At 35.7% G+C, this 25,423-nt stretch overlaps 1 protein-coding gene and 1 long non-coding RNA gene across 2 annotated transcripts in view; both read left to right on the top strand.

The window, feature by feature from the left end:
- Window positions 1-25,423, top strand: part of LOC100117795 (ATP-dependent DNA helicase Q4) — a gene marked incomplete at its 3' end in the record, with an annotated part of 242,903 nt that overhangs the window by 101,272 nt on the left and 116,208 nt on the right. The window lies entirely within an intron of this gene.
- Window positions 1,116-3,470, top strand: LOC116415854. The gene is made up of 4 exons (XR_004226409.1): window positions 1,116-1,959; window positions 2,071-2,416; window positions 2,626-2,835; window positions 2,972-3,470. It is a non-coding gene; the product is annotated as an uncharacterized LOC116415854 (long non-coding RNA).

The following is a 25,423-nucleotide window of genomic DNA, read 5'->3' as shown; positions in this document are numbered from 1 at the left end:
TTACTCGGTTCCGCAGCATCAAGTCGCAAAACTGTAGCCGCGGCTACAGCTGACACTTACTTGTAGACGCCGTTCTTAGTAGGCGCGCACTACACACAGCACACTCACATACATCCTGTGTCGGTGATGTTTCTGGCTTACTCGCAGAAGCTCGGTCCTCTCGTTCGGTCGCTGGTCGATAGGCCGCGCGGGTCATCTGTCTCTCTTGTGACAGGAATTAGCCTAGACGTCTTCTTTTCGCAATTACACGCACTTTCAATCCTACGCATGCTATCAGTATCACTGCTAGGGTCACTCTTCGATGACGTAACTAACCTCGGAGTGGTCATGGATTCAAAATTGACGTGAAAACCGCAGGTGGATGCAGTTAGCTGAAAGGTTAACAGAGCTCTTTATGGGCTCAGATCATTTAGATCCTGTACCAACGAGGCGTTACGTAAGCAGCTGGCCAGCGCTCTAGTCATTTCTCACTTGTATTACTGCTCTGTAGTGTATCTTGACGTATCAGGGAAGCTCGAAACTAGACTGCAGAGGTTTCAAAATTCATGTGTGAGGTATATATGTGGTGTAGGGAGGTACGAACATATCTCTCCTTTCAGGAGGAAGCTGGGCTGAATGGATATTGAAGAGAGAAAACCTATTTTACGGCGGTGTTGATGTACAAGGCGTATAACATGGAGCAACCTTCGTACCTTTCGGCCCTTTTCGAGAAAAATAAATGTAAGACTTCGGGTAGGTCGTTGCGAGATATCTCTGTTCCAGGAACAAGAACTGATACCGGCTTGAACTCCCGCAGGGTATGCGGACACTGCCTTAGCTTTCAAATTTCAAATTAGCGATGCAAAACTACCTTCTGCCGACACACACCGATACATAATTTGACTCTGTTATATTGTATATGCGCCTGCGCCTTATGTATTTGTATTTATTACTTTTCTAATCTAGTCTGTGTTATTGTATATATTTATGAAAGTACATGTAACTTATGTGTCATACACTACAAAATGTGACGTGTACCTGTATGTACGTATGAATTGTGATGACGAATCTGTGATAACGAGTATTGAAGAATTATATGTATGACATTTGTATATTTTTCACTATTTGAAAAAAAGCCCACTCTATACTCTATACTCTATACTCTCACTTGTGAGAGCGGATGCATTTGCACCGGAAGCTATCTGTCTGCCTGAGAGACCGCGACTAATACGATAGACCTCGAATCTTGCCTCGCACTTTCGATTTTGTACCATGCAATGTAAATACCGATAATATAGTAATTTTTGTATGTTCGTAAATGATTCTGTGTTATAACTTTTACGTTTTTTTATACAGAAACGTAAAAGGGGCGGAAGTTACACCGTTAAAGTTTCAGATGAGATATGCAGCAAGGCATCGGCGTCATGCTACAAAGAAGCTTAAAACCGTACCTCAAGTAAATGAGGTAAAAACCATAAAAAATGTAGGAGATACTTTAACTAGCAACGAATCCCCACTAGCTGATATATATGGCGAAGAGATATATCGCCTTGAAACGAAAATATTTCATGCTGATGAAAAATGGCATATCTTGTAGTAGGACCGAGAATAAAAAAATTTTTATTTACAAATTTGTAGGTTGATGGAACTTTCGATATTTGGCCACAAGATAAGCAGAACAAAATCACAGTTTGTGACTAGCGTGGCAGAAACTGTAACAAGAAAAGTATGCTTTGTTTCTTTATATTAGCATTTTTAAACAAAAATCATTTTTTATACGTAGGTTATTCCAATAGCATTCGCTTTAATCAGCAACAGAACAGCGGATACGTACAGAGCACTGTTCCAAACATTGAAAAATGCATTTCCATTGTTGGCACCAAATAAAATCATGTCTGATTATGAGGATGCTATGAGGATTGGTTTTAAGTGCGAGTTCCAGAAGCACAAATCCTTGGCTGCCGGTTCCACTTTTCACAGGTAACTGTAATTTCATATTGTTATATGTCTACGAAGAATCGCTATATTTATCGACTTTATTCTTATAAATTGTAAGCAAGAAATTAATAAATAAATTTTATTTATTCACAGGCTACATACAATAATGCACTAAAACATAAAGTAGCTTTATCAAAAAAGCAAAAACAGAATAACCCTGCGAAGCATAAGATTATCAAAAAATCGATTGCTTTAGCTTTACTGCCTAGTAAGTGCATATTTGAAGGGTACAAAAATGTAGAAACAGAATGCCAAGAAAAATATGCAACCGATCCTAGCCTGCTGACTTTTTTGAAATACTTTGAAAAGCAATGGTTACCTGCTACTAAAGAAATTTCAATTTATAGTCAAGCATACAGAACAAATAATGTAATTGAAGCATACCATCGAAACATACAAAGGTCCATTAATAAAAAGCCGAACCTCTTGAACTTTTCAAGTATGTATAATTACGTGCATTATATAAATTTGCTAAACACATGTTCTTTTGCTTTTTGTCGAACCAAAACATTTGCAATTAATTTAAAAATTAAGTATAAAAACTGACAATTTTATATAAACAAAGAACAGTTCATGAACACATTTTTTTATTAGTTATTCATTATTTGACATAGTATCTGTAATAATTTATTATATTTTGATTTACAGACGGATTATTAGATATTCAAAGAATGGCAAGACTCCACTTTGAGCAAGCTTACAATTTTGATCTGGAAGACCTGAAAACAACACGGAAGAAATAGGGCTTAAAAAACGAAAATATAAAAGAAGGATGGGACCACTTAGATGGTATTAAAGAGTTCTGGACAATCAGTCTTTTTTTAGACCAGCTTTCTTATTTCGATGAGCAATCATGCGGTAAGCAAATGCAAATTGCAGTATGTAGTCGTGCAGCATATAATATGCGTGCACGATTTCAAAACTAGTAAAAATAAAATATAACAATTATTATGTTTAATTTTCCAATGATTATTGATAAATTTTTATGGAGTAGATAGCAGCAGTGGTACTGGCGTTGACGCAAGGGTCGAAGAAATGGAGAACGCTCAATTTCAAGACGTTGATGAGAAAATGACAGAAGATATAAATAATTATGAGGTACCACTTGCAGAAAACGATATTGTGCCTGCAGAGACGGATATTAATAACGATCAGCAAAAAGATGACGATGCAAATATCAAGAAACGGTATAGCCACGAAGGTCAACAGCTTACATATGCTGAAAGCAATATTTTGTTCCATGTTGTTGACCAAGAAACCGGATCCATCAAACAGTTAGATATGCAATAATGCTATATTTCTAACAAAAAACGCTGTGTCTACTCCTAATGTTTAGAACAAAATGTGAATATCCGCTTTTCGATTTATTGTAAACAATTAACCCTTTCATAAAAGGTTAACGAGGCGTTTTAAAAACTGTTGTTAAAACTGGTGTTAAAACCTTTGAAAAAACGTTGGTATGACATTTATATGACATTTTATAATCATTTTAAAAACGCCCATACAATGCTAGTAGAACGTTTTTAAGAATTTTAGTTAAAATTATTTTAAAAATTTATACAAAATGTTTAAATAGCATCTAAATAAGAAATGGTTGCAAGAATTATAAGTACCATCCGGATGGTCTTTCATAATTCGGCAACTATTTTATATTTAAGTCTTATTTAAAAATTTTACATAAATAGTTGACAAAATTTTATTAACATTTATAAAAACGTTTTTTAAACATTTTATACGCATTTTTAAAACCCTTATAAAACGTCATATAAACGTCATACAAACGTTTTACAAAAAGGTTTGAAAACGTTAATCAACCGTTTTTAAAACGCCGAATTAACGTTTTATGAAAGGATAATTGCTTATTATCAATCGTAAGCCGGCATTTTAACCGCTCTTAGAATAACTTCGCTTATTAACTAATAAATGTATTCATTGAGTTTCTTGAAACATTAATTTGTAAATTTCTTTTTTGTTCTATACCAACAAAAATGTTAATACGCAAAGCACATCTGCCATATAAAATCGAGACAGATCTGGTGCTCCGTTTTAATCGTCGGCGATTCTATAAGTCTTACAGTTCGCTTCCATTCGTTAAGCCTTTCAGGAGTATTTCGATATCAAACACTCTTCGCGTTAAGTAGGTGGATTCGGACGTTTCAGATGCAGTATTTTTGCGCGCCTCCCTCCGATGTGTCGACGTATTTCGCTATCGGACTCGCTGCGCGCGGAGTAGGTAAATTTAAGCATTTCACTTTGAGAATAATCTCTCGCGATTGCTAGACTTGCTCCGATTCACCGTCTCCAATATCATCGTACTGGCTAAGCGCGGGGTACGTGGATTTCAGCATTTTCGTTTTAGATTATCGCTCGCCTCCCTCCGATGTGCCGACTATATTATTATCGAACAAATCTTGCTATCGAACTCGCTGCGCGCAGGGTAGGTGGGTTTCAGCATTTCTGTTCTATATCAACGCTCGCGCTTGTGGACTTGCTCCGATTTATTGATGAATTTCACTATCGAACTCGCTGTGCGCGGGGAGGTAAATTTAAGCATTTCAGTTTTAGAGTTATCGCTCGCATTCGCTCGCCTCCTTCCGATTTGCCGACGTATTTTGATATCGAACTAGCTGCGTGCGGAGTAGGTGGATTTTAGCATTTTTGTTTTAGATTTTTTGCTCTTAGCTGTTTGCCTCTTTGTGATGTTCTGACGTATTTTGCTAATTAACTTGCTGCGCGTGGGGTACGTGGACTCAGGCGTTTGGGTTTTACATTTTTCCTCGCTCCGCTTTGCTGTCCTGTTATTTCAAAAGTCCATCTCTCTTTCTCTTATTACACTTTACGAGGCATCTGCATCTTGGCCGGTGCTTGGTTATAATTTTCCGCTTTTCGGCTGTATTTTCTACCTTTGCTAGCCTTGTTCTGTCATTTAGTCGCGTTTTTCAAAAAGCTTCTCTACATTTCAGAAATATATTTTTATTTCTATTTATTTATTTTGTTACTAGTGGTGTCGGTTGATATAAAGGTTTTTGTAATAGATATTGTCCTTGCGCTCATTTGCGGTACTTCGATGTGCTAACGTATTTATTGAAAAATTCTGTTAAATAAAATTCGGGGGTCGTGGAGTAGTTTGGTTAAAGCGCTTTACTTTAAAGTAATATGCAGAACCGAATATTCGTATTTTTGACGAATTTTTCTGAATGTATAATAACAAATCCAACAGGGTTTTCGAAGACAGTGTAGCAATTGTGCAGGTCATTTGAATATAAATTTTTGTATAAAACGTGTTTCTACTAATTTTATTTTTTAATATTAGTTCTATCTAGATTACTTGATAAAAATAAGTTTAATCGATTAAACCGTTTTTCTGGCATTTTTTTTCGAATATGCATAACTGCCATATATTTACGAAGTCTCATTATAAATTCAAAATTAATAATCGGATGAACATCTCATCAAATTTATATCATGAATAATATAATTACTCAATTTAACACGTACTTTTTTCAAGAAGCGCCATTGCAAATTAAAGCGCCGTCGCTTAAGGATGATTACATGTTAACATGGCGTCCCCATGCGCGACAGCGCTCAGTGTTATACTCTAGACGTACAGACTATACTCCCGCTCTAGCGTTCTCGAGCAGACGATCTTTTCGGCGTTGGGCGGAATGGCGCGTTGGGTGGACTGACACGTACCCGACCTCCAGGTCGGCGTGACATCGTCAACAAAAAAGAGCACTGTTGAAAAATAAAGTGTACCAAAAAATACTTTCTAATTCATGTAGACGATGTTTAGGTGTCTGGATGATCCATAGGTCGACGCGACATCGTCTACAAGGAAGAGCACCACTCAAACGTGAAATCTACCGAAAAATACTCCTGACTTCCTTTAGACGATATCCAGGTTTCAGGATGACCCCTAGGTCGACGGGACATCGTCTGTAAGGAAGAGCTTAAGATATACATTAAATGTACCAAAAAAAGCTGTATGTATATCATCCCGTTTGAATGGCCCAAAATGTTCAAGGCCCAACAATTTTAAGGCCCAAAATTATATCCGCTTCATAAATGATGCCCAGGTTTCAGGGTAACTCCTAGATGTTAATTTATTGAGAAAAGATGTGAATGGCTTCACGGCACACAGGTACATTAAGCACTTTAATATAATAGTAGAGATAGTAGATTTTAGTTGCTTTTTCTACGCTTTAATCATCTGCATATCGTTTTCAATTGTTATTTATAATAATAATCAAACAAAATTATATACCGATTTACGGAATCATTAAAAACATTTATTTAAATATTTGATAATAGAATAACCGCTGTTAATTCTTCAGCACGTAGCTTCCTCTAAAAAAATTGATAGTTTTAATAGATACAATATTGTTCAAATATACAGTATATTAATGATTTTTAAAATACTTTTAATCTTAAATATTTAACTGACCAAGCAGCCGTCACAATATCAAAACATATAATTTTTATACAAAGATTCAAACCTTATTATTTTAAATATGATAGGGTCCTCATAACCTCATAAAATCCTAAGTTTACTTAAAACATTCTAAATTTTAGTTAGCGAGTTAGAAGGTTCAACGATGACAGTAATTTTCAGTTATACAGGGTATACAGGGTGAGAGACAAAAAATTTGAATCCTAATACAGTTTAAACTAATCAGTTTTATAAGCTACAAAAAGAACCTAGCCCAGGTGATCAAAAGATCAATATTTTCCCAAAATCTTGACTTAATTAAATCCTTTTTATTCTTGTAATCGTACGACATAGAAAATCCATATTTTTTAGTTTTCGAGTTTTCGCTCGAAAACTAGTCATCAAAATGGTTTAGAATTTTAACAGCAAATATATATTATCGTTTTTTATTGTCATATATTTTTCCAAAAAGTTTGACAGTTTAGTTTAGGAGATATTACATTTTTTTAAATTACTTTTTTATCATAAATATTGAACGGAACGGTCGATCTGGAAAATTTTGCACAAAAAAGTAAGCAATTTTATGCTCGTTTAGATACACTTATTTTGAATATATTGATAGATCATATCATCAAATAAAAGCAAAAATATTTTTTCAAAAATCAAAAAATGATTGTAATAAAATGATCAGAATCATAAAAAAAATTTCACAAAAAGAAAATCAGAAAACATATGCATGTCAAATTTTATTACAATTGGTCGCGTGGTTCCAGAATCATCACGGTATACGTACATACACACGCATGAATTTTGTCATGAATTTTGGTCAATGATTTTACAAGGCATATACATGTTTTTTTTCGATAAAAATGATGTATATTTTATATATTTTCAATAGAATTTTTTTTCCAAATTACATCAAATCAAACATTTTTTGGTAAGAAGAATATCTTTTTGTTTTTTTGCAGGATTTAACCCAGGTTTGACCTCTTAAAAGAAAATACCTCGTGTAATTTCTTTACCCTTTTCCTAATAAGTACTTCTTAGTGCTAATTCGGTACATGTCGAAAACAGACCGTCAGGGTCAATCGAGCGCTCGATCTAGATAACGGCAAAGCGAGCTGCTCAGCTAGGGCCTCGCAAGGCCGGCTACATCTCTCCAAGGAAAAGAAAGCAGCCGGCAGGGAAGCCGTCTCCAAAGAAGCGGAGACCAATCGCTCCCAGACCACCGGAACAGCATCGAAAGCCGAGGATAATCTCTAACGAGATCCTGGAGACCCCGTTGCTACTACCACCAGGGAAGATAGTGTCTCATGCCCCTCTCTTCCGTGTGCCCCTGGCTGAGGAGAAGCATACGGCGACGGTGGGGGTCAATCCTGCGACCTTCGACTAAAGCGCTCCGCGCCTCTTAATCATTTTTAAGTGGACCGATCTCTATTTGGGATTGGCCCCGTAACGAACTCATACACAAAGACTCCTCGAAGTCTCTTCCTCTTTTCCCTCTTGCAAAGTGGGTGGTGTAGCCTTTACCGGGTTATGCGGCCTTCCCTTGTCCAGACTCGAGCCAAGAGTCGACCTAGAGAGGTCCGATCAGTATCCGCTCTCTAGACAACAAAGAAGCTAAAAATAATGAGCCTCAGCAAACCTCACTGCCTGCCTGCCGTCTCGCCATCTGCTCTGCCTACCTGAAGTCAGACCCTTCTTTAATTCGCTCTCCAAAGAGTGAACTCCGCCGCACAATTGGCTGCGTGGCGCAAACCCGTGCACACACCTTCATCCGTGTAGTCTTTTCAGGCCACCCCATCACGCCCGCTTACATCGATCGACCGCTCGCGTTGAATGCTCCTGCTGTACTTAGTAGGAGAGTGTTTAGCGCGCCTGTATATTTGCAAAGCGCAGATGTTGGAGAGAAAACGCGTGATGTAGCTGCGAAGCTCGTTCTCGTAGCGATTTGAAGTGCGTCCAGGAAGCGAGGCTTCTTTGGTTAACCTTCCGGCTTGTCGGTTTCGAGCGAACTGAGCTAAAGCGAGAGCTCGCCGTTCTTTTAGTTACGGAGTGTGGACGTCGAAGAGAGCCCCGTTTGTCGCGGTCGCGTCGGGAGAAGTTCGGATTGCCAAGGATAGGTCGTTCATGATTATTTATTATTATTGTATTGAAATTGGGCTTATTCAGACCACCAGACACACGGGTAATCCCTTAGCGTCCCTCAAGTTAATTTAGTCTCTATTTCAAGCGCCAATCTCCTCCCAGAATGAGAAGATTTTGGAGGCGTATATGGCCTGAACCTCTTCCGCTTCTTGGAGAGCAGCACCTAGGTTGCGCTACCTCTTTTCTGCTCTTTTCTTCTCCTACTTAGTCCCATTGCATGTCTATGAGCATTCAGGCTGTCGTGTCCTGTAAAAATCTCTACAAGCAGCTTGGTTGTTGCCCTTTTAAGTCCAAGGATTACTCTGGACCAGTTTTTCACATTATCAGTCGTAACAAAAAATTTGGTTTTGCCGCACGTTGTGATTTGACTTCAGATTTGGTTGGTCTCATCTACTGCCCATTGCCTGATCTCCCCCCTGATTAAACTTTGGCAGAGTCCAACAGCCGGCTCAGGCCCTATTAGTCTGCTCTTCGTGCCTAACTTTGCCAGATATTTGCTATTATGTTCTCCTTGACACCGTAGTGCCCCGGGACCCATAATAGTGTGACCCTGTCCTTGAGTGCTAGTCTGTTTAGGGTCTGAAAACAGTCCCATACTAGCCTAGATTTGCTAGTAATGTTGTTTAGTGCTCAGAGAGCACTCTTGCTGTCGGAGCAGGTATAAATCCGCGTGCATGTGCTCTCAGCTAGTGCCGCTTGTGCCGCCAATATGATCGCTGTCAGCTCCTCTTGTAGTACGGTGGCGTGTCGACCTAGCGGCAAGATTGTTTCTTTGCCGATCTGTCGTTGATACACCTTTGCTCCTGCAGCATCCTTCCTTCTGGATCCATCTGTATATTACAGGTCTTTATCATTCAGGATGTTTATTCTTTCATTATCCCATTCTTCTATGGATGGGATGCTTACTCTATATTTTGTGTCAAACAGGAAGGCTTTGTTTATGACCTCCAAGTTCATCCGCAAAGTCCTCTTTTCGTTTAATGAATTTGGGAGCTTTAATAACTCCTGCATATTGCCTTCGCTAAGCGAGTTAGTAATCCTCTGCAGAGCTTGCACAGCCGCTGCAGCCAGTGTCATTCTAAGTGGTTCTATATCAAGCAGCAGTCCCAACGCCGCTGTTGGTGTTGACTTCATAGCACCTGAGATGCTCCTCACAATTTGACTCCTCAGCTGTTCGAGGAGGATGTTTGAGGTGGAAAGGGCCGCTCTCGTCCACCACACTGTTGATCCATATGTCGGTCTGAGTTTGAGTACAGCCTCATACATCCCTCAAGGCTTCTGGTGACAGACATTAGTTCCTCCCCATGACTCTTCTAATTTGCCACAGGTTGGTCGTGACCTTGCCTATTACGTATTCCAGGTGTTTCTTCCAGGACAGCTTACTGCCTAGGATGACTCCTATTTGACTCTTAAGAGGCAGTTTGTGTCCCCCAAGAGTCAAGTTGAATTTCCTTTTCCTTTTGTATCTTCTATTGCAGACCAGGATCTTCGTCTTAGCTGACAGATAACCTGGCCTTAATGCACCACTTGTTTACCAATGTAAGGGTTGCTTGCATGACTCTCATTAGAAGGTCAAGAAATAGGCCGCGTGCAACGATCAGGATATCGTCCGCGGATTCTATCGCCGCGCTGCCTGTGTTGTTTAATACGGTCAGCAGCTTATCCATCACAAGGCACCATGTTAGTGGTAAAAGGCCGCTGCCTTAAGGGCATGCAGACCTTACCGTACCTTTGAGTGTCGTGCTGCCCTTACTTGCTTCTAAATTGCGATATTCCAACATGTGGTCAATCCATTCCGCTATTGTTAAGGGGATCACGTGCCTTTTTATGGTCCTTTTGATTACCGCTCCCGATATGCGGTTAAATGCTTCTTCCATATCCAATAGTGGCCTATGGCATATTCTTTAACATCCAGCTGTTTTTTGATCGTGAATACTGCGCTGAAAAGTACTGTCTCCGTGGATCTCACCGCTCTGTAGGCGTGCTGCTCTTTATGTAGCCCCTTGTCGACCATTCTTTCAACGGTCTTAAGTACAAAGGATATCAGGCTGATTGGCTGAAAGTCTTTCGGGGATGTGCATCCATTTCTTCCCGGTCTCAGGATGAATACTACCTTGTTTCCCTGCCACGCCGTGGGGATTAAGCCAAGCGTGAAGCTTGTTCTCGCCATTCGTATCAGTGGGACAATAATAACGTCCTCCGCTTTTTGAAGCATGGCTGGAAAGATACTATCGGGTCCCGGTGACTTAAATGGCTCAAACGATCTTATAGCCCACATCACCCTCTCAGGCGTGACGATCCAACCGGCCAGCAGTCGATTTTCGCTCAGCTTGGCGTACGTCGGTCTGCGAACCCGACCAGATCCCTGGCCCGATGGGTCGCTCCCCCCCCCCCCAAAGCTAGGGGAATGCGTTTGTTCGAGGAGATTAAGCTTCTTCTCCTCTGTAGTAGTAGTAGCCTCGGGATTCCTCGCTAGGATCTTGTTCTTCCTGGCTGTCTTTTTGCCCTTTTGGATGTTCTCGCGGAAGTTTCTCCAGCTGCTAGACTAGGCTCCTCTAACGCTTTTCCAGTATATATCCCTCTGTGTTCTATATTGGATCCAGAGGAAGCGTGTACCGTGTTTTCTGGTTGTTTCCAGGGCCCTTGGTGTTTTCAACATTAGTTGCTTCAGCTTTTGATTCCACTATTAGACTTCACTGTTGGACCTCACCTGTTTGTGTTTGCAATTACCCTTATCGGCTTAATAAAAGTAAATTGATTAATATATACCTGAAAGAGAATAAAATTACCTATCTTTTTACCGCGGAAAATTTATATCATCGTTCGTCGTTCTTTTATTATACACCATAAACCACATTTTTTAAAAATTGTTTTAACTTAAAAACTAAATGTTGAATCTTTCTAAAAAAGAAATATGATTATTGAAAGATATTAGGACTATACACTTTAATTTTGAGTCATTTTATAGGGCAGATCCTATCAAAAACATAAAAACTTGAAAAATGTCGTTTTTCTACGTGAGGCGATAACTGGAGTAAAAAGGCAATAATCAAGTATATCGTGAATACTACATTAATAATGGATTAACCTCAGGATTATCCTGACATCTAGACATCGTCTACTGGAAGTAAAAATTTTTTTGGAACATTTGTTGTATATTTAGCGCGTTGTATCATAGATCATGTCTCGTCATTCAAAAGGTGATTTTGACATTGGACATCGTCTACTGAAAGTGGACATTTTCTTTTGGTACTTTTGTTGTATACTAAGTGCGTTGTATCATACACCATGTCTCACCACCCGGGAGGTGATTTTGACACCTGGATATCGTCTACTGAAAGTGAAAATTTTATTTTTGATTTCGCTGTGTGTGTGTGCGCGAGCGTGTGCGTGTGTGTGTTTTATTTTTTTTTCTTTCTCTCTGAGAAGAGGTGTTAGGGAAAATCTTAGAAAGACCATAGCGTGACTTTGTTTATAGGGTCGTCGAAACAGCCCCATCCGCAATATCAGCCGTGTGTCGGATGAACACCGACTAAACCCATCCTTTTTACGGCCAGATGAAAAACACCTAATCGTACCAAGGAACGCCCTCTTTGCCTTTATCAACCCTTGGTAAAGGCGCACCTAGCTCTATCTTCTGTGCCCTTGTTCCCCGCGGTACGACCCTCTTCTAATTGATGTGGTCGTCATCACGTCTTCTTCTTTCTGCGTCGTCCGGGCGTCTGCTTCTTTTTGCATTGTCCGGTCGTCTGCTTCGTGCGGCATCGTTTGGCTATCCTCTGGATAGCCTCAACGCCGACACGGTTCAGTGACCTTCGTTTAGCTACATTTTTATTCCGCTGTTTCGCCTTCTTTTCTCTTCGTCATTTCTAACCTTCTTGAGGATAGTCCTTACGTAGTTGTTTACTGCGTTCCAACCATCCTCCGACGTCAACATAGTTGTCATCGTTGAGTCAGGTGTCACTCTGGTCTGGAGATAACACTCGAATTCTTCTCGCTCCATTTGGTATCGCGAATAGTCAGAGAACATGCTCCGCATCTTCGTTAGCGTCCAAACAAGCTGGGCAGTTTGGACTGTCGTCTAATATAAATCGATGCAGATAAGCCCGGAAGCATCCGTGCCCAATTAAAAACTGTGTGAGGTAGTAGTCGACCTCCCGATGTTCTCTTCCAGTCCAATCCTCTATTTTTGGTATAAAGCGATGTTTCCATCGCCCTTTGTCTCTAACATCCTATCTTGTTTGCCATTCGGCTATTGTCTTCTTTCTTGCTGCATCCCAGATCTCCTTCTGAGTTTTGTCACTTGTTCTTCTTTTAGTTTAGAATACTTCCTTACTTTCCATCGCCAATAGGTCAATCGGCGGCATACCAGCAATAATGCACACCGCATTGTCCGATACTGTACGGTAAGCGGACGCCACTCTTAGTGCACTTCGTCTGTACACAGTGGTTAGCATTTGGACATACGATTTCACCCGCATCGCATCTGCCCATATTGGGGCTCCATATAGCATAATCGATGTGGTTACACTGGCTAAGAGTAACCTTCGCTTCTGAGTTGGGCTTCTTATATTTGGCATCAATCGTGATAGAGCAGCGCCGACTATTTCCAGATGTTGTTTGAGGGTTTGATGGTTGGTTGAGAAGCTATCTCATGTCCATCTATTGTCAGTTTGATTTCCTCCATCTTCTTCCTACTAGAGATAAGAATAACTTCCGTTTTGTGGCTGGCTAGTTCCAGACCCGTCTCCGTTAGCCATTCGTGTATTATACGGGTCGCCTCTTCCGCTATTTCTGTCACCTCTTTTTAATGTTTCGCTACTACCACTACTGCTATGTCGTCAGCGAAGCTCACGACTGTTGCTTCTTCAGGTAATTGTAGGCTTAGTACCCCATCGTACATGATGTTCTACGTCAGTGCGCCAAGCACTGACCCTTGGGGTACGCCTTCTGTAACTTTATAGGTCTTGGTACCGTCCTCCGTGTCATATAATAGGATTCTGTCCTTCAAATAGTCGGACATCATTCTTCTTATATATAAGGGCACATCCTGTTTCCGGAGTGCTTCGTGTATTTTACTCAATTTAGCCAAATTGAATGCTTTTTGACATCCAATGTAACTATGGCGCAGTACTTCTTTTTTCCTCCCTTCCATCTATTCCCCTCTATCGCTGTTTGCGAAGTTATGTGTGTGTGTGTGAGGATCAGACCGAGACAAAATTAAATTCTTATCCGAGTTTATTAGCTTATTAATAATACACTTTGCGTTTAACAGGGTTGAAACTGTCATTCTTTCGATATATAATTACAGTTAAATATAAATTAAAGGGGACACAACACCTTTAAACCCTGAAAAAAAATAACTCTAAAGAAAATTCATAAAATTGAAGTAAATCATTTGAAATTTTATATAGATATATTTAGCATAAATATTTTCAATTTTACCATGCTAAAACCTTTATTATCCCTGCTGGCCCATTGTGGCACTCGGTGCAAGAGTTTGTGAACTTTTTCACAGTCCGTAGGATTCCAAGTGAACGAATTGTTCTCTTGGGCTCAAACTCAAGGAGGATACTTTGTACACCTGTAGTTTTGGTATGAATGCAGGGATTTAAATTTGAATGTTTAGAAATGATTTGGCGATGAAAAAACTGAATTTTTTTCGCTTATTCTGGCACCTTTTTATGTATAAAACATTTTCTAAACATTTAAATTAAAGTCCCTGCATTTATATTAGGACTACAGGTGTACTAAGTATACTCCTTGAGTTTGAGCCTAAAAGAACCATGCGTTTATTTGCAATCCTACGGACAGTGAGATGAAATCAGTAAAAACAACATTGAGAGAAAATCAACTTTAAAGTTTATGAAAATTGTTGAAAATGTAACTCAAATTAGTGCTTACCAAATCCTTTGGGACCAAGTTTTCTATGTTCCACACACATGGACCTTGACTCTCAGCACTTATGAGGTATATATCTCTGGGTTCTGTACGGCTTTTCATACCTACAAACAAAAAAGGCATTTCATGAATTTTTATAAAAATGTGATAAAAGGGTTATTTTATCCTTGATAATAATAGAACTTTATACTTATCTTTTTTTTGGTCACTGTGTGGAATATTCAAGTTAAACTGCAGAAAATTACCAGTCTAACCTCCAAATGGCAACATGTTTAGTCCGGGAGCTCCAATCTCTGTAGCGGCTTTTTCTTCCATCACTGTAGTTTTCACGGAGTCGTTGGCTACTTTTTTTACATAGTTCACTGAATTGTTCGCTAATTGCATCATATGCACACTGAGTTATGGGTATTAAGTAGTCAATCAACCCACAAAATAGATGATGACCAGCGTGCCCAAGTCCAAGAGCACGAAATGTAACTACTGCTCTTCTGTTGTTCACCCAAGCATGGTTCTTGACGCCAACTTTTTTGCATAAGTTAAAAGCTGTCAGCTGACCACACTCAATACACATTATTTGAATCTTGAATCGTAATCCTAAGCTTTGGATTCGCCAAGTTGAACTTAGCCATGGCATTCATTAAGAATCTAAATTTTCTCGAGCGCAGGTAATCGAATTTTGATATCATTCAATCTATTCCCGATCTCAGAGGTATCTTCCGCTGCTGGAGTTTGTATCTTCTTTGATGAACTTGAAGTCTTGACTTGTTGGCAGATTTATTCTCACTCGTTACTTCTACAAATCTTCTTTGTCTCTTCTTGCCTGATCCTCAAGAATACTTCTTGTCTGGATGGATACACGCATACCTGCCCTTGATATCTTGATAATCACACATATTTTCAAAATCAGTGAACTTCACACTTTTTTCAAATCTTCACTACTCTGCTTTTAAACTAACACTTCACTTTTTTTCTTTTTGGAGTTATAAGCTATAACCCCAAAAACACTGCAAATACTACTTAGATTAATTTAAAAACACACTTAAAAAATATCACCTTTTTCATGTATTAAAACATCAGCTGTTTTAACTTAGTGTAAAACATCCCAGGGCTATATCAGCTGTATTTTGAAATATTTGCTGTCTGCTAGCAGAACAGCAGAACGGTCGTTCTGTCCTTCTCCGACACATTAATTCTAACCTGCCCACAGGTGGCGCGCGGGCGCGCGATATTTAAATTTAAATAAATGTCCCTACATTTCGATCGGAGCCTTATATAAGCGAAACTAAAAATTTATCTCGAAAAAAACGCAAAAAAATATTATTAATACGCTCAAAATTATTTACTAAAATGTGTATGCGGAGCATAATATACGTATGAACTACGATAACAAAATAGTATTTTCAATATTTACAATAAAAATTTTATTCAGATTAAATTCATAAAACTTAAAATTAAAATTATGAGTTGTATTAGACAAAAAATAAAAAATACGTAATTTTACGAAAAAACGATAAAAATTCTATTTTAGTATTTTGCTTATAACTTTGCGGGAAGTTTTTTCATTGATAAACGGGTTTCAGGAGCGTGTTCTACGGAAAATTTCCTGTCAAAATAAGCAATAAAAAATCGATTTTTTTCGAAGTTTAAAGGTGTTGTGTCTCCTTAATAGTTGGTATAATCAAGAATAATAAATCATGTCAAATATGCAATAGTTTAAAGTTAAGAGTAGTAAATAATTAAAATAAAGAAGAAATAAGATTCTAAAATATACAAAATATGCATAAAATGTTAATACTATAATACATAATAATCTTAATGAGAGTATATATCGAAAAATTGGATAGCATATCGAAAGAAGCCCGCATTAATGTTATCGACGATATATGTTTATATTAAGGAAGAAAATTATAAGTTTTGTACGCTTACTTATTTAATATTGTTTAAATACTTAGGATAAATAATTTATGGTCAATACAATTATTATAAAAAAGTAAATGTTAAAGATAATATAATTTAATAAAGTTCATTCAATTAATAAATCTGTTATTGATATTTTGATTTATTAATTTTATAATATATGATCTATTGTAGATGTTATATTAGCGCTACCAAAAAATAAAATTAGTTGCTGCTATTGTTATATTTTAATTTATTAATTATTAAAATTATTTAAAATCATTTACTTATTGAAGCAACTTATTATTTATTGTAGAATAAATGTGACGTACCCGATAAAAAGAGGTCTTGTAGAGCTACTATTCTCAGAGTAGAAAATTATGGAACATACATATTTTGAAAGTTGTAAAATTACTACATAAAATTTTAATTTAACTATTTTGGAATGAATATTTTACTAAATTTCTAGTAAATTGACAGTTTTTCAGTAGTTTATTTACGAATTATATATCTTAGTCCTCATTAATAAATTTGAAATTCAAAATTTATATTATACACTTGCTTTACTTTTAAATTTTTATATACATATTCTACACCATGCATTTGTAAATATAATTAAAAGAGCGCTACTAAATTTGAGATTTAGAAGTAGCTTTTCTATTAATTTAAAATGTAGTTTTGTACTGTGAATTTAATAATATTTAAATAACTTCATTATTTAATTTATTAAATATATAAATTATAATGCACAAGCGCTGCCAACGGCAATGAAATTGGTTGCTGGTATTTTTTTCTTATGTACTTACTATATAAAATTTTCCTAATCAAATACTCATTTTTTTTTATTTAAATAATTTGATAAATACATAAATGAAAATGTACAAGCTCTACCAACGGTAATGAAATTGGTTGCTGCTATTTTATTTCTTTGATGCTTACTATATAAAATTTTTATAATCAAATACTTATATTTTGCTATTTAATTAATTTATTATATAAAAATAATAATATACAAGCGCTATTAATGGCAATGAAATTGGTTGCTGCTATTTTTATTTCTTTGATGCTTATTGTTTTATTGTTAGGCAGAGCATACTTATACATAACCATATTAAAAATTTTAATGTATAGATGAATTAAATTAATGTTCAGTATTAACGTATATAAATAAATGAAATAATTATTATCGAAAATACTAGAAGATACGTAATATCCCTGGTAGAAATCCAAATATTATTAATAGTTTGAAAACTAATAACTAAGTATGAAAAATCAGTAGAGATGTTTACATTTCTAATACCTACGAAATATGAAAGTCTTAGCTAGATTTCACGTAAAAATTATTTAATAAAGCTTATCTCGTTTTACTACCTACAAAATCCTCAGTAAATGCCAGCCATAAATGAAGAAGGTTTCTATTAATAGTGCTGCTTTAATATCTAAAAAGTAGCCAGTAAAAGTAAGATTATAGTAAATGGTTTAAATTTTTATATGACTCAATATATTATTTTAATATATTGGACAAACATATTTCGTTAAAAAATATAGTTTTAAAGGGGTTAGCACCTTCTTATATAAATCAGTAAACGAGGTTTTCAATTTGAATTTCAAAATATTCGGACGTATTTGACTGTCAACGTCATTTACTGAGTAATAAATACGTCGTAAGTGGTTATAGCAGAAGTCTATAACCTATCCTTTTCGATACGCTCCAAAAGGGCTTACATGGTTGCTCCGAAATGAACGTTGTTGCTCCAAACCGGTCCTTTAAAAACTATTGAAATTGTTTGTTTTAAACAATGGACAGAAGTAGAAATACTAAACGCGTTCGTAGGCATCGCTTACGTTAACGTCTTCCAGCTCAACATTTTGATTAGATTAGAGAAGTTGATACACCAAGATTTGATGAAAGGGAAATAGTGCCAAGTCATAGTATATACTCATCAAGAAAATTTGGAATCACATCTACATCAAAATCAAAAGTCACACTTTTGTGATATTGATAATATTGACAGTGATTACAGTGAAAGTGATGTTAGTTTAGAAGATAGTGATAGCAGCAATGATTATTTATGGGACTGGGAACACATAAATCATTCTGATCATGTGGATAACGAAGGTGACACTGTGTTCAGTTTAGAAGAAAATCATTTACAAAATTATCACCACAGTGCGGATGAAGAACTAGAGATAAGTGAGTTGAGAGCATGGGCTGTGAAGTCAAGAATTCCAAAGAAACACCTAGATTCGTTATTGAACATTTTACAAACAAGACTTTTACCTTTAATTCCAATCAGTTCATGTACTTTTCTACATACCTCAAGTGCTCAGTATACTGTTGACGTAATGATGGATACTGATCAGTCAGAGGCAGAGTTCTCATACTTAGGTATTAAGCAAGGACTCAAGGCATGTGTTAATCCGCTCTTACATCCAAATAAAATTCTCCCTTTAGACTTTAACATTGATGGTGTTAAGATTAAAAAATCAAGTCCTAAAACCATGCGGCCTATTTTGTGCAGAGTGTACTATAAGCCGATGCCTAAAATTTACAAACCATTTACTATGTCAGTGTTTTATGGGAACGGAAAACCTAAAGATAATAATAAAGGTTCTTGGAACCTTTTATACTCGAGTTAAATGACATTCTTATGAATGGAGTTCTTATCAAGTCTGAAGAATTCACAATCATGGGGAGAAGTTTTGTTTGTGACACGCCTGCCAGATCACAAGTCAAATGTACTAAATCACATACAAGCTTTAATGGTTGTGAAAGCTGTGATGTTGTAGCGTGTAAAGTTGATGGTGTGACAGTTTATGCTTTACTTGGAAACAAAAGAACAGATGAAGATTTCAGATTGTTAATGGACGCAGATCATCACACTGATGCATCACCTCTATTAGCTATAACACCAAAGATTAATCTCGTTAATCAGTTTGTATTAGATTCCATGCACTTATTATATTTGGGTTGCATGCTGAGATTATTTGAAAACTGGATGACCGGTAATTTGAATGTAAGAATAAGTGCAAACCAAAAAAGTGAGTTAAATCGTCAAACTAAAATGTTGAAAGAGGATATACCTAAAGAGTTAGCAAGAAAAATGAGATCATCCAGTGATTACGACAGATTCAAAGCATAGATTTTTTGTTTTATATTGTTGACCAATAGTGCTAAAGAAGATTCTTCCAGCAAATTTATACAATCATTTTCTGTTGTTTTATGTCGCTTGTCGACTTTTAACTAGTAAAGAAGCAGTGTCTTACGTTAATTTATCAAGAAATTACCTGATAAAATTTGTTGAAGATGCTGTATGGCACTATATGGAGCAAAGTTTGTGTCATTAAATATACATAATTTATGTCATGTGGCAGATGACGTAGGGAACATGCAGTGCAATCTCAATGATATCTCAGCTTTTCCATATGAAAGCGAATCATGACAAATAAAAAATATATTGTTATCACCCCATAGAACTATTGCACAGTATTGTCGACGCATTCATAAAGAACGATCAATATTCAATCAAGTGGTTGAACTTCCTCAAGAATTAGTCATCTTTAAGAATAATATAGGAAAAATTAAACAATTGATGTACAAACAACAGTGGTTTTCTACTAAGCATCCAGATAATTCAGTTAAACTCAAAAGTGGAGATATTGTTCAAATAGTTGGATTATTAGATAATAAAAAGAAAATTTACTTAAAAGTAGTTAAGTATAAAATCAAGAAGTCGCTGTACACCTATCCTTGTGACTCTGCAATGTTAGATATTTATGAAATAGAAAATGTAAACAATTCAAGATCTACTTCAAGAATGGTGCCACTTGAGAGCTTGTCGAGTAAATTGATCAAGATATCAGTCAATTTTTTTGCTGCAGATGAGATCCGGAGCTTTGTTGTCCCTTTGTTACACTAAGGTTCTTTGTCATTTGATCAATGAAATGCAACACTATTAATTAATAGGTAAGCAAATATTGTTTTAACTATAATTTAAAATCGTCTATAAGGTTTTTTTCTACAATTTAAAAAAATCAACATTTTTATAACAAACTTTTCTTATCAAAAAAGTTGAGGTTAAGCATAATATTCATCCAGTCATTAAAAACATCATTTTTTTCAGATTGACGGATTATTTGCAACAAGTTATGATCATTGTTTCGTTTTTTTATTAAACTTATTTTAAAGATTCAAGTTTTGAACATTTTAACCTCTACATCGTGGTTGCTATGGTTACAACGTCCTCGGTATTTTTTACTGCTTAATCGAATATTAATAATGGATGGACTCTCTTTCCGCGAAATTCAAGTCAGAATAAAAGGAGAAAATTCGTCTCATGAGTTTTCTTCAGTTATCACTTGCCTTTTCGAGAAGCGTGACGCTTATAGTAAGTATTTACAAAAATAAATATTTTATTTTATCAGAATGTCAAACTTCGTTTTCTAGTACATTGCTATTAATGTACAAACTTAAATTGCCTATTTGTTGCTGTGAAGATTTTTTTCTGCTCCAATTGATTTATAGGTTAGCTTTGTCATCAGTATGAGTTGTAATCTTTTCATGGAGTCTACAACTTTTCTCTTCTAATGAAAGCATAAAATATTTTTCAGCAATGACTGGCAACGAGACTTGGCTAGAAACGTATCCATATCATATTGTGGAATTTGTCACTCGTGGAAGAAAACCCAGTGTCCGTAAAGTTGACATTGTTGCTACAAAGTGGATTTCTTTTGATAATGTCAAACAGAAGTGCTTTGCAAAATATCCATCACCTTCTTATACTAAGGAAAAGTACAATACACTAAACAAGGCTCTGGAAGAGTTATCTGATGCATCTGTTGGCTGCGAACAATTCACCGTTAAAATAAGAGGAAAGGCAGGTGAAGTAACGTTACAAAAAGTTCTCCTAACAGGAGCAGAATATGTCGGAACAAGTGATGGATCGATAAGTGTGCTTGCTACCGAGGCAGTTGAACCTTCTCCAAAGTATCCACGACTTCATGTTGAAACTGATCCACTCATCAACGGATTCTCTTTATCAGACGATGCAGAAATAGATTTAATAGCATCAACGAATGTACGTTTCGACGCACTTCAAGATTTAGAGGATACGCAATCACCAGAACATAGTTCAGAAAAAGAATTCGACGAAGCATATTACTTAGGTCATTTTAAGAACAATTAATTTAATTTTACGTTTATTGCTATGTATTCAAATATTACTAAACTTTTAGAATCGAAGTTCAATCTACTACCGTAAAGATTTTCGATAAGTGTTTTGTAATTTACAGTACAAATAATCATTTAAGATAGACTGTAAACTAATGTTTTATAAAGTTGTAAGGTTTTGATAAATCAAGCAAAAATTTATATAAAATAGCTAGTAAATATTTAATATTGTTAATTATATAATTAACTTATATTGTAAAACATTAATAATATTCATTACATAAAAATATATAGTGATTACTCTTAATGTTTTATATTAATAAGTTAAGTAATATAACTAAAAACTAATCTCTAGCCACGAAAATACCTATATGTATATATATAATATAATAATAGCGCATAAAACTTATGCATAAAATTGTAGCATAAAACTAGCGCATTCATAGATATTAAAGGGTTACGATAATGGTAGTATCTAGACACTTACATTACCCTAATAATAATAGTCAGTTCTTCGCTTGTTGTCATACCCTATACAAATTCACTTTTGCCTTGTAATCAACTTTCCTATCCAATTAATATTTAAAAACTAGCTTACACTATGCTTTTCAAGAAATGGCTCAGAAATATTTGAAAAAGCGTTTCATCGGTGGTCAAGACTTTACTAAAAAAACAAGCTTGTTTATAGCCCATGCAGATATACTGCCCAGTAAATAGCCAGGAGCTAAAACGGATTTCTACCAGGGATAAAGTAGTTAAAAATGGTCTAATTCAAAAATTTCACGATAAACAACATTTAATATAAATTTTTAGATTACCAATGAAATATTTATTTAAATAATTAATTTTATCATCTTAGTTTTCTGTTATTACTGAATCTTCTGCTAATAATATTTTTAAATTATTTTTTTTGACGTACTCTAGATAAAGCAACATATAATTGACCATGACTAAAAACTGTAGATGGTCAATATAATCCTACATTGTCAAACGATTGACCTTGAGAAGTATGTATAGTCATTGGAAATCCTAATCTAAATGGAAATTGTCTTCGTACCATGGTAAATGGAACTTTTTCAATTAAAGGACTTAAATCAATTCGGGGTATTAAAATAATTTTACCTTTAGAGGTACCAGTAATAATTTCAACTTCAACAACATAAGATCGTAATGCTTATGTCATTAATCTAGTTCCATTGCATAAACCACCATCTAAATTTAAATTTCTCAATAAAATTACAATCGCATCAACTTTTAATGTTAATTTATAAGGAGGAAGTCCATTGGGTGTTAATGAATGGACAAATCAAATGATACTGAATTAAACATATCTTCATTTTTTCTGTATTTACTGAATCAATAATTAAATATGTACGACTTTCTCCTTCCAATTGATCTAATACTTCGTCGTTAATTTTTAAAACATCAATATTAGTCGGTGTTAATATTACTTTTTGATATAATGTTTTATCATTGAGATCAATCTTACTTCCGAAAATTTCATATATTAAATTTGCTCTAGATAACATATCATTGGATATTAAAGTTACATGGTTTTGTTTTTCAAATTGAAGTATGCAATTTTGTTCGCCTACGTTTAATAACCAAGATTTAAACAATTGATGATTATTTGAGACTCTAATATTATTAAGTAATTTCATAATTTAAAATTTATTTCATATTGAACTTTTTTTGACACATGATTCTAGAATTTGAGCTCGATTCCACGTCGTACAACAGGTAATATTCGACGAAAATTGATTAACATGTGTTTGTATCGGTAGACATGAAATTTTCTAGGTTATAAGTGTCAAATTTGCATGTAAAACTACTTATTAGCCATTATAGCACGTTTGTTTTCAACATACCTTCTAGTAGAAGGTCAGGCCCATTCTGAAACTTCACAGCTACTTTTTTTACTATAAAAAGGTATCTTTTTACTGTATTGAGGTTGTCGGAGTCCGGATCAAACATTCAGATTTTTATATTTTAAGGTCTAAAATGCAAATAAAGTAGCCTTAACACACACACACACACACACACACACACACACACACATATATATATATATATATATATATATATATATATATATATATATATATATAGGGCTTTAAAAGTATTTTTATTGAAAAATTAATTCAAAAATGTCCACTATTGAAACTATATTACGCTACATAATATTTTAGTTCCTAACTTCTATTTCTCTAAACTAGTACAATCATGTTCAAACCTGCCTCCAAATATCACATGATATGGTATAACTTTCAGAGCCGATGACAGCACCCTCTTGCGGCGCCTTAATTTGCAAATTTTAGAAAACCGAATTATGATTATAACGTCATCTATCTGTTTTATGATTCTAACACTCAATTAAAGTAGTTTAATTAACGTGACACCAAAATCTATATTATATCGCGCTTTCTCTAAATTAATTCGTTTTATTATCAGATCTCGATGTACGGAACATTAAAAAAATTATGAACGTTACCATGACGGACATTTTGCGATTTCTCATTTATGGTTTGTAGTGATGTAATAGTCTTGACGTCAAACTAAGTTCTTTTTTCTGATGTTTAGTCCATTTCTTGGCGATAAGAATTACATGAAGTATCACGTGACTATTTAGCGTGATTTCTCACGTAAGAAATCACATTAAAAATTACGTCAGAAATCACTCATAAAATTGAAGTATTTGTTCTAATTGAAATAAATTATTTTGTTTTTACTAAATAATTTGTGATGTTGCGCTTTTTATAACCGATTCCGGTGACGCAAACAATCAGTTTACACTAGTTCAATCTCCGTACCGCGGACTCTTACATCTACAGAAGGGGACAACGTGTAGGTCTAGGAACAGGTATACCTGGCGTGGCTAATGGTTGAAATAATCGTGACACAATATTGTTTATGCTGTACAAAAATGTCATAATACAGGGTGTTTCATTTTAATCCGACCACGACAAAAAACCATGGAAAAACTAATTTTAACGAAAAATGACCTTAACAAAAGTTGAAGGGGGCCATCGAATGACACAAACACCTATGTCCTTGAACTCGATTTTCAAGGTCATTTGAGGGTAATTGTGATTTTTTTAAATAGGAACCTCTATTTTAGACCTTGGAATCGGATAGAGCGGAAAAAATTACGTCGCAAAGGATATTTTAGGTTTGCTTTGGTGACCTTGAGAAGGTCAATTCAAGGTCAAATAACAAAAAATCTGCTAAACAGCTGTTTGTCTGGTTTTTTTTCTGATGTCGAAAGATGACCTTGACAAAAGTTGAAGGGAGCAAAAGGGGCCATCTAATGACACCAACACCTTTGACCTTGAATTCGATTTTCAAGGTCATTTGAAGGTCATTGAATTTTTTAACGGGAACCCCTATTTTTGACCTCGGAATACGGAGCAGCGGAAAAAATTACGTCGGAAATGACATTTCAAGTTTGCCTTAGTGACCTTGAGAAGGTCAATTCAAGGTCAAATAAGAAGTATCAGCCTAAGATTGTTTTCCTTTCAATTTTTTCGTGAGATCCTGAGTCAAAGTAATATGATATGGATGATAACGTTGACTTCTCAGTATTCTCCAAGCAGTAGCCATAGGTATACCACTTTGCCTTTGAATTTCACGGGTACTAACGTGGGGATTCAAATGAACCATTGCTAAAACGACCATTACACGAAGATCATCTTCGTTGTAATTACGACGTTCTCTAACCCGTGCTAGTTGCCCTTGTTGAGCTCTACGGTAAATCTCACGAATGGTTGTATGACTTGGATGTCTTCTATCGGGATATCGAATTCGATACAAGGCTGCAGCTTGTCGATAATTACGTCTAGATTCACCAAGAATCAATAAAATATCAACCCTTTCAGCGGCTGGATAATCAGCCATTGTTAAAA

The sequence above is a fragment of the Nasonia vitripennis genome, assembly GCF_009193385.2.
Source record: "Nasonia vitripennis strain AsymCx chromosome 1 unlocalized genomic scaffold, Nvit_psr_1.1 chr1_random0005, whole genome shotgun sequence".
NCBI classification, from domain to species: Eukaryota; Metazoa; Arthropoda; class Insecta; order Hymenoptera; family Pteromalidae; genus Nasonia; species Nasonia vitripennis.
This window is presented reverse-complemented; position numbering and strand designations above follow the sequence as displayed.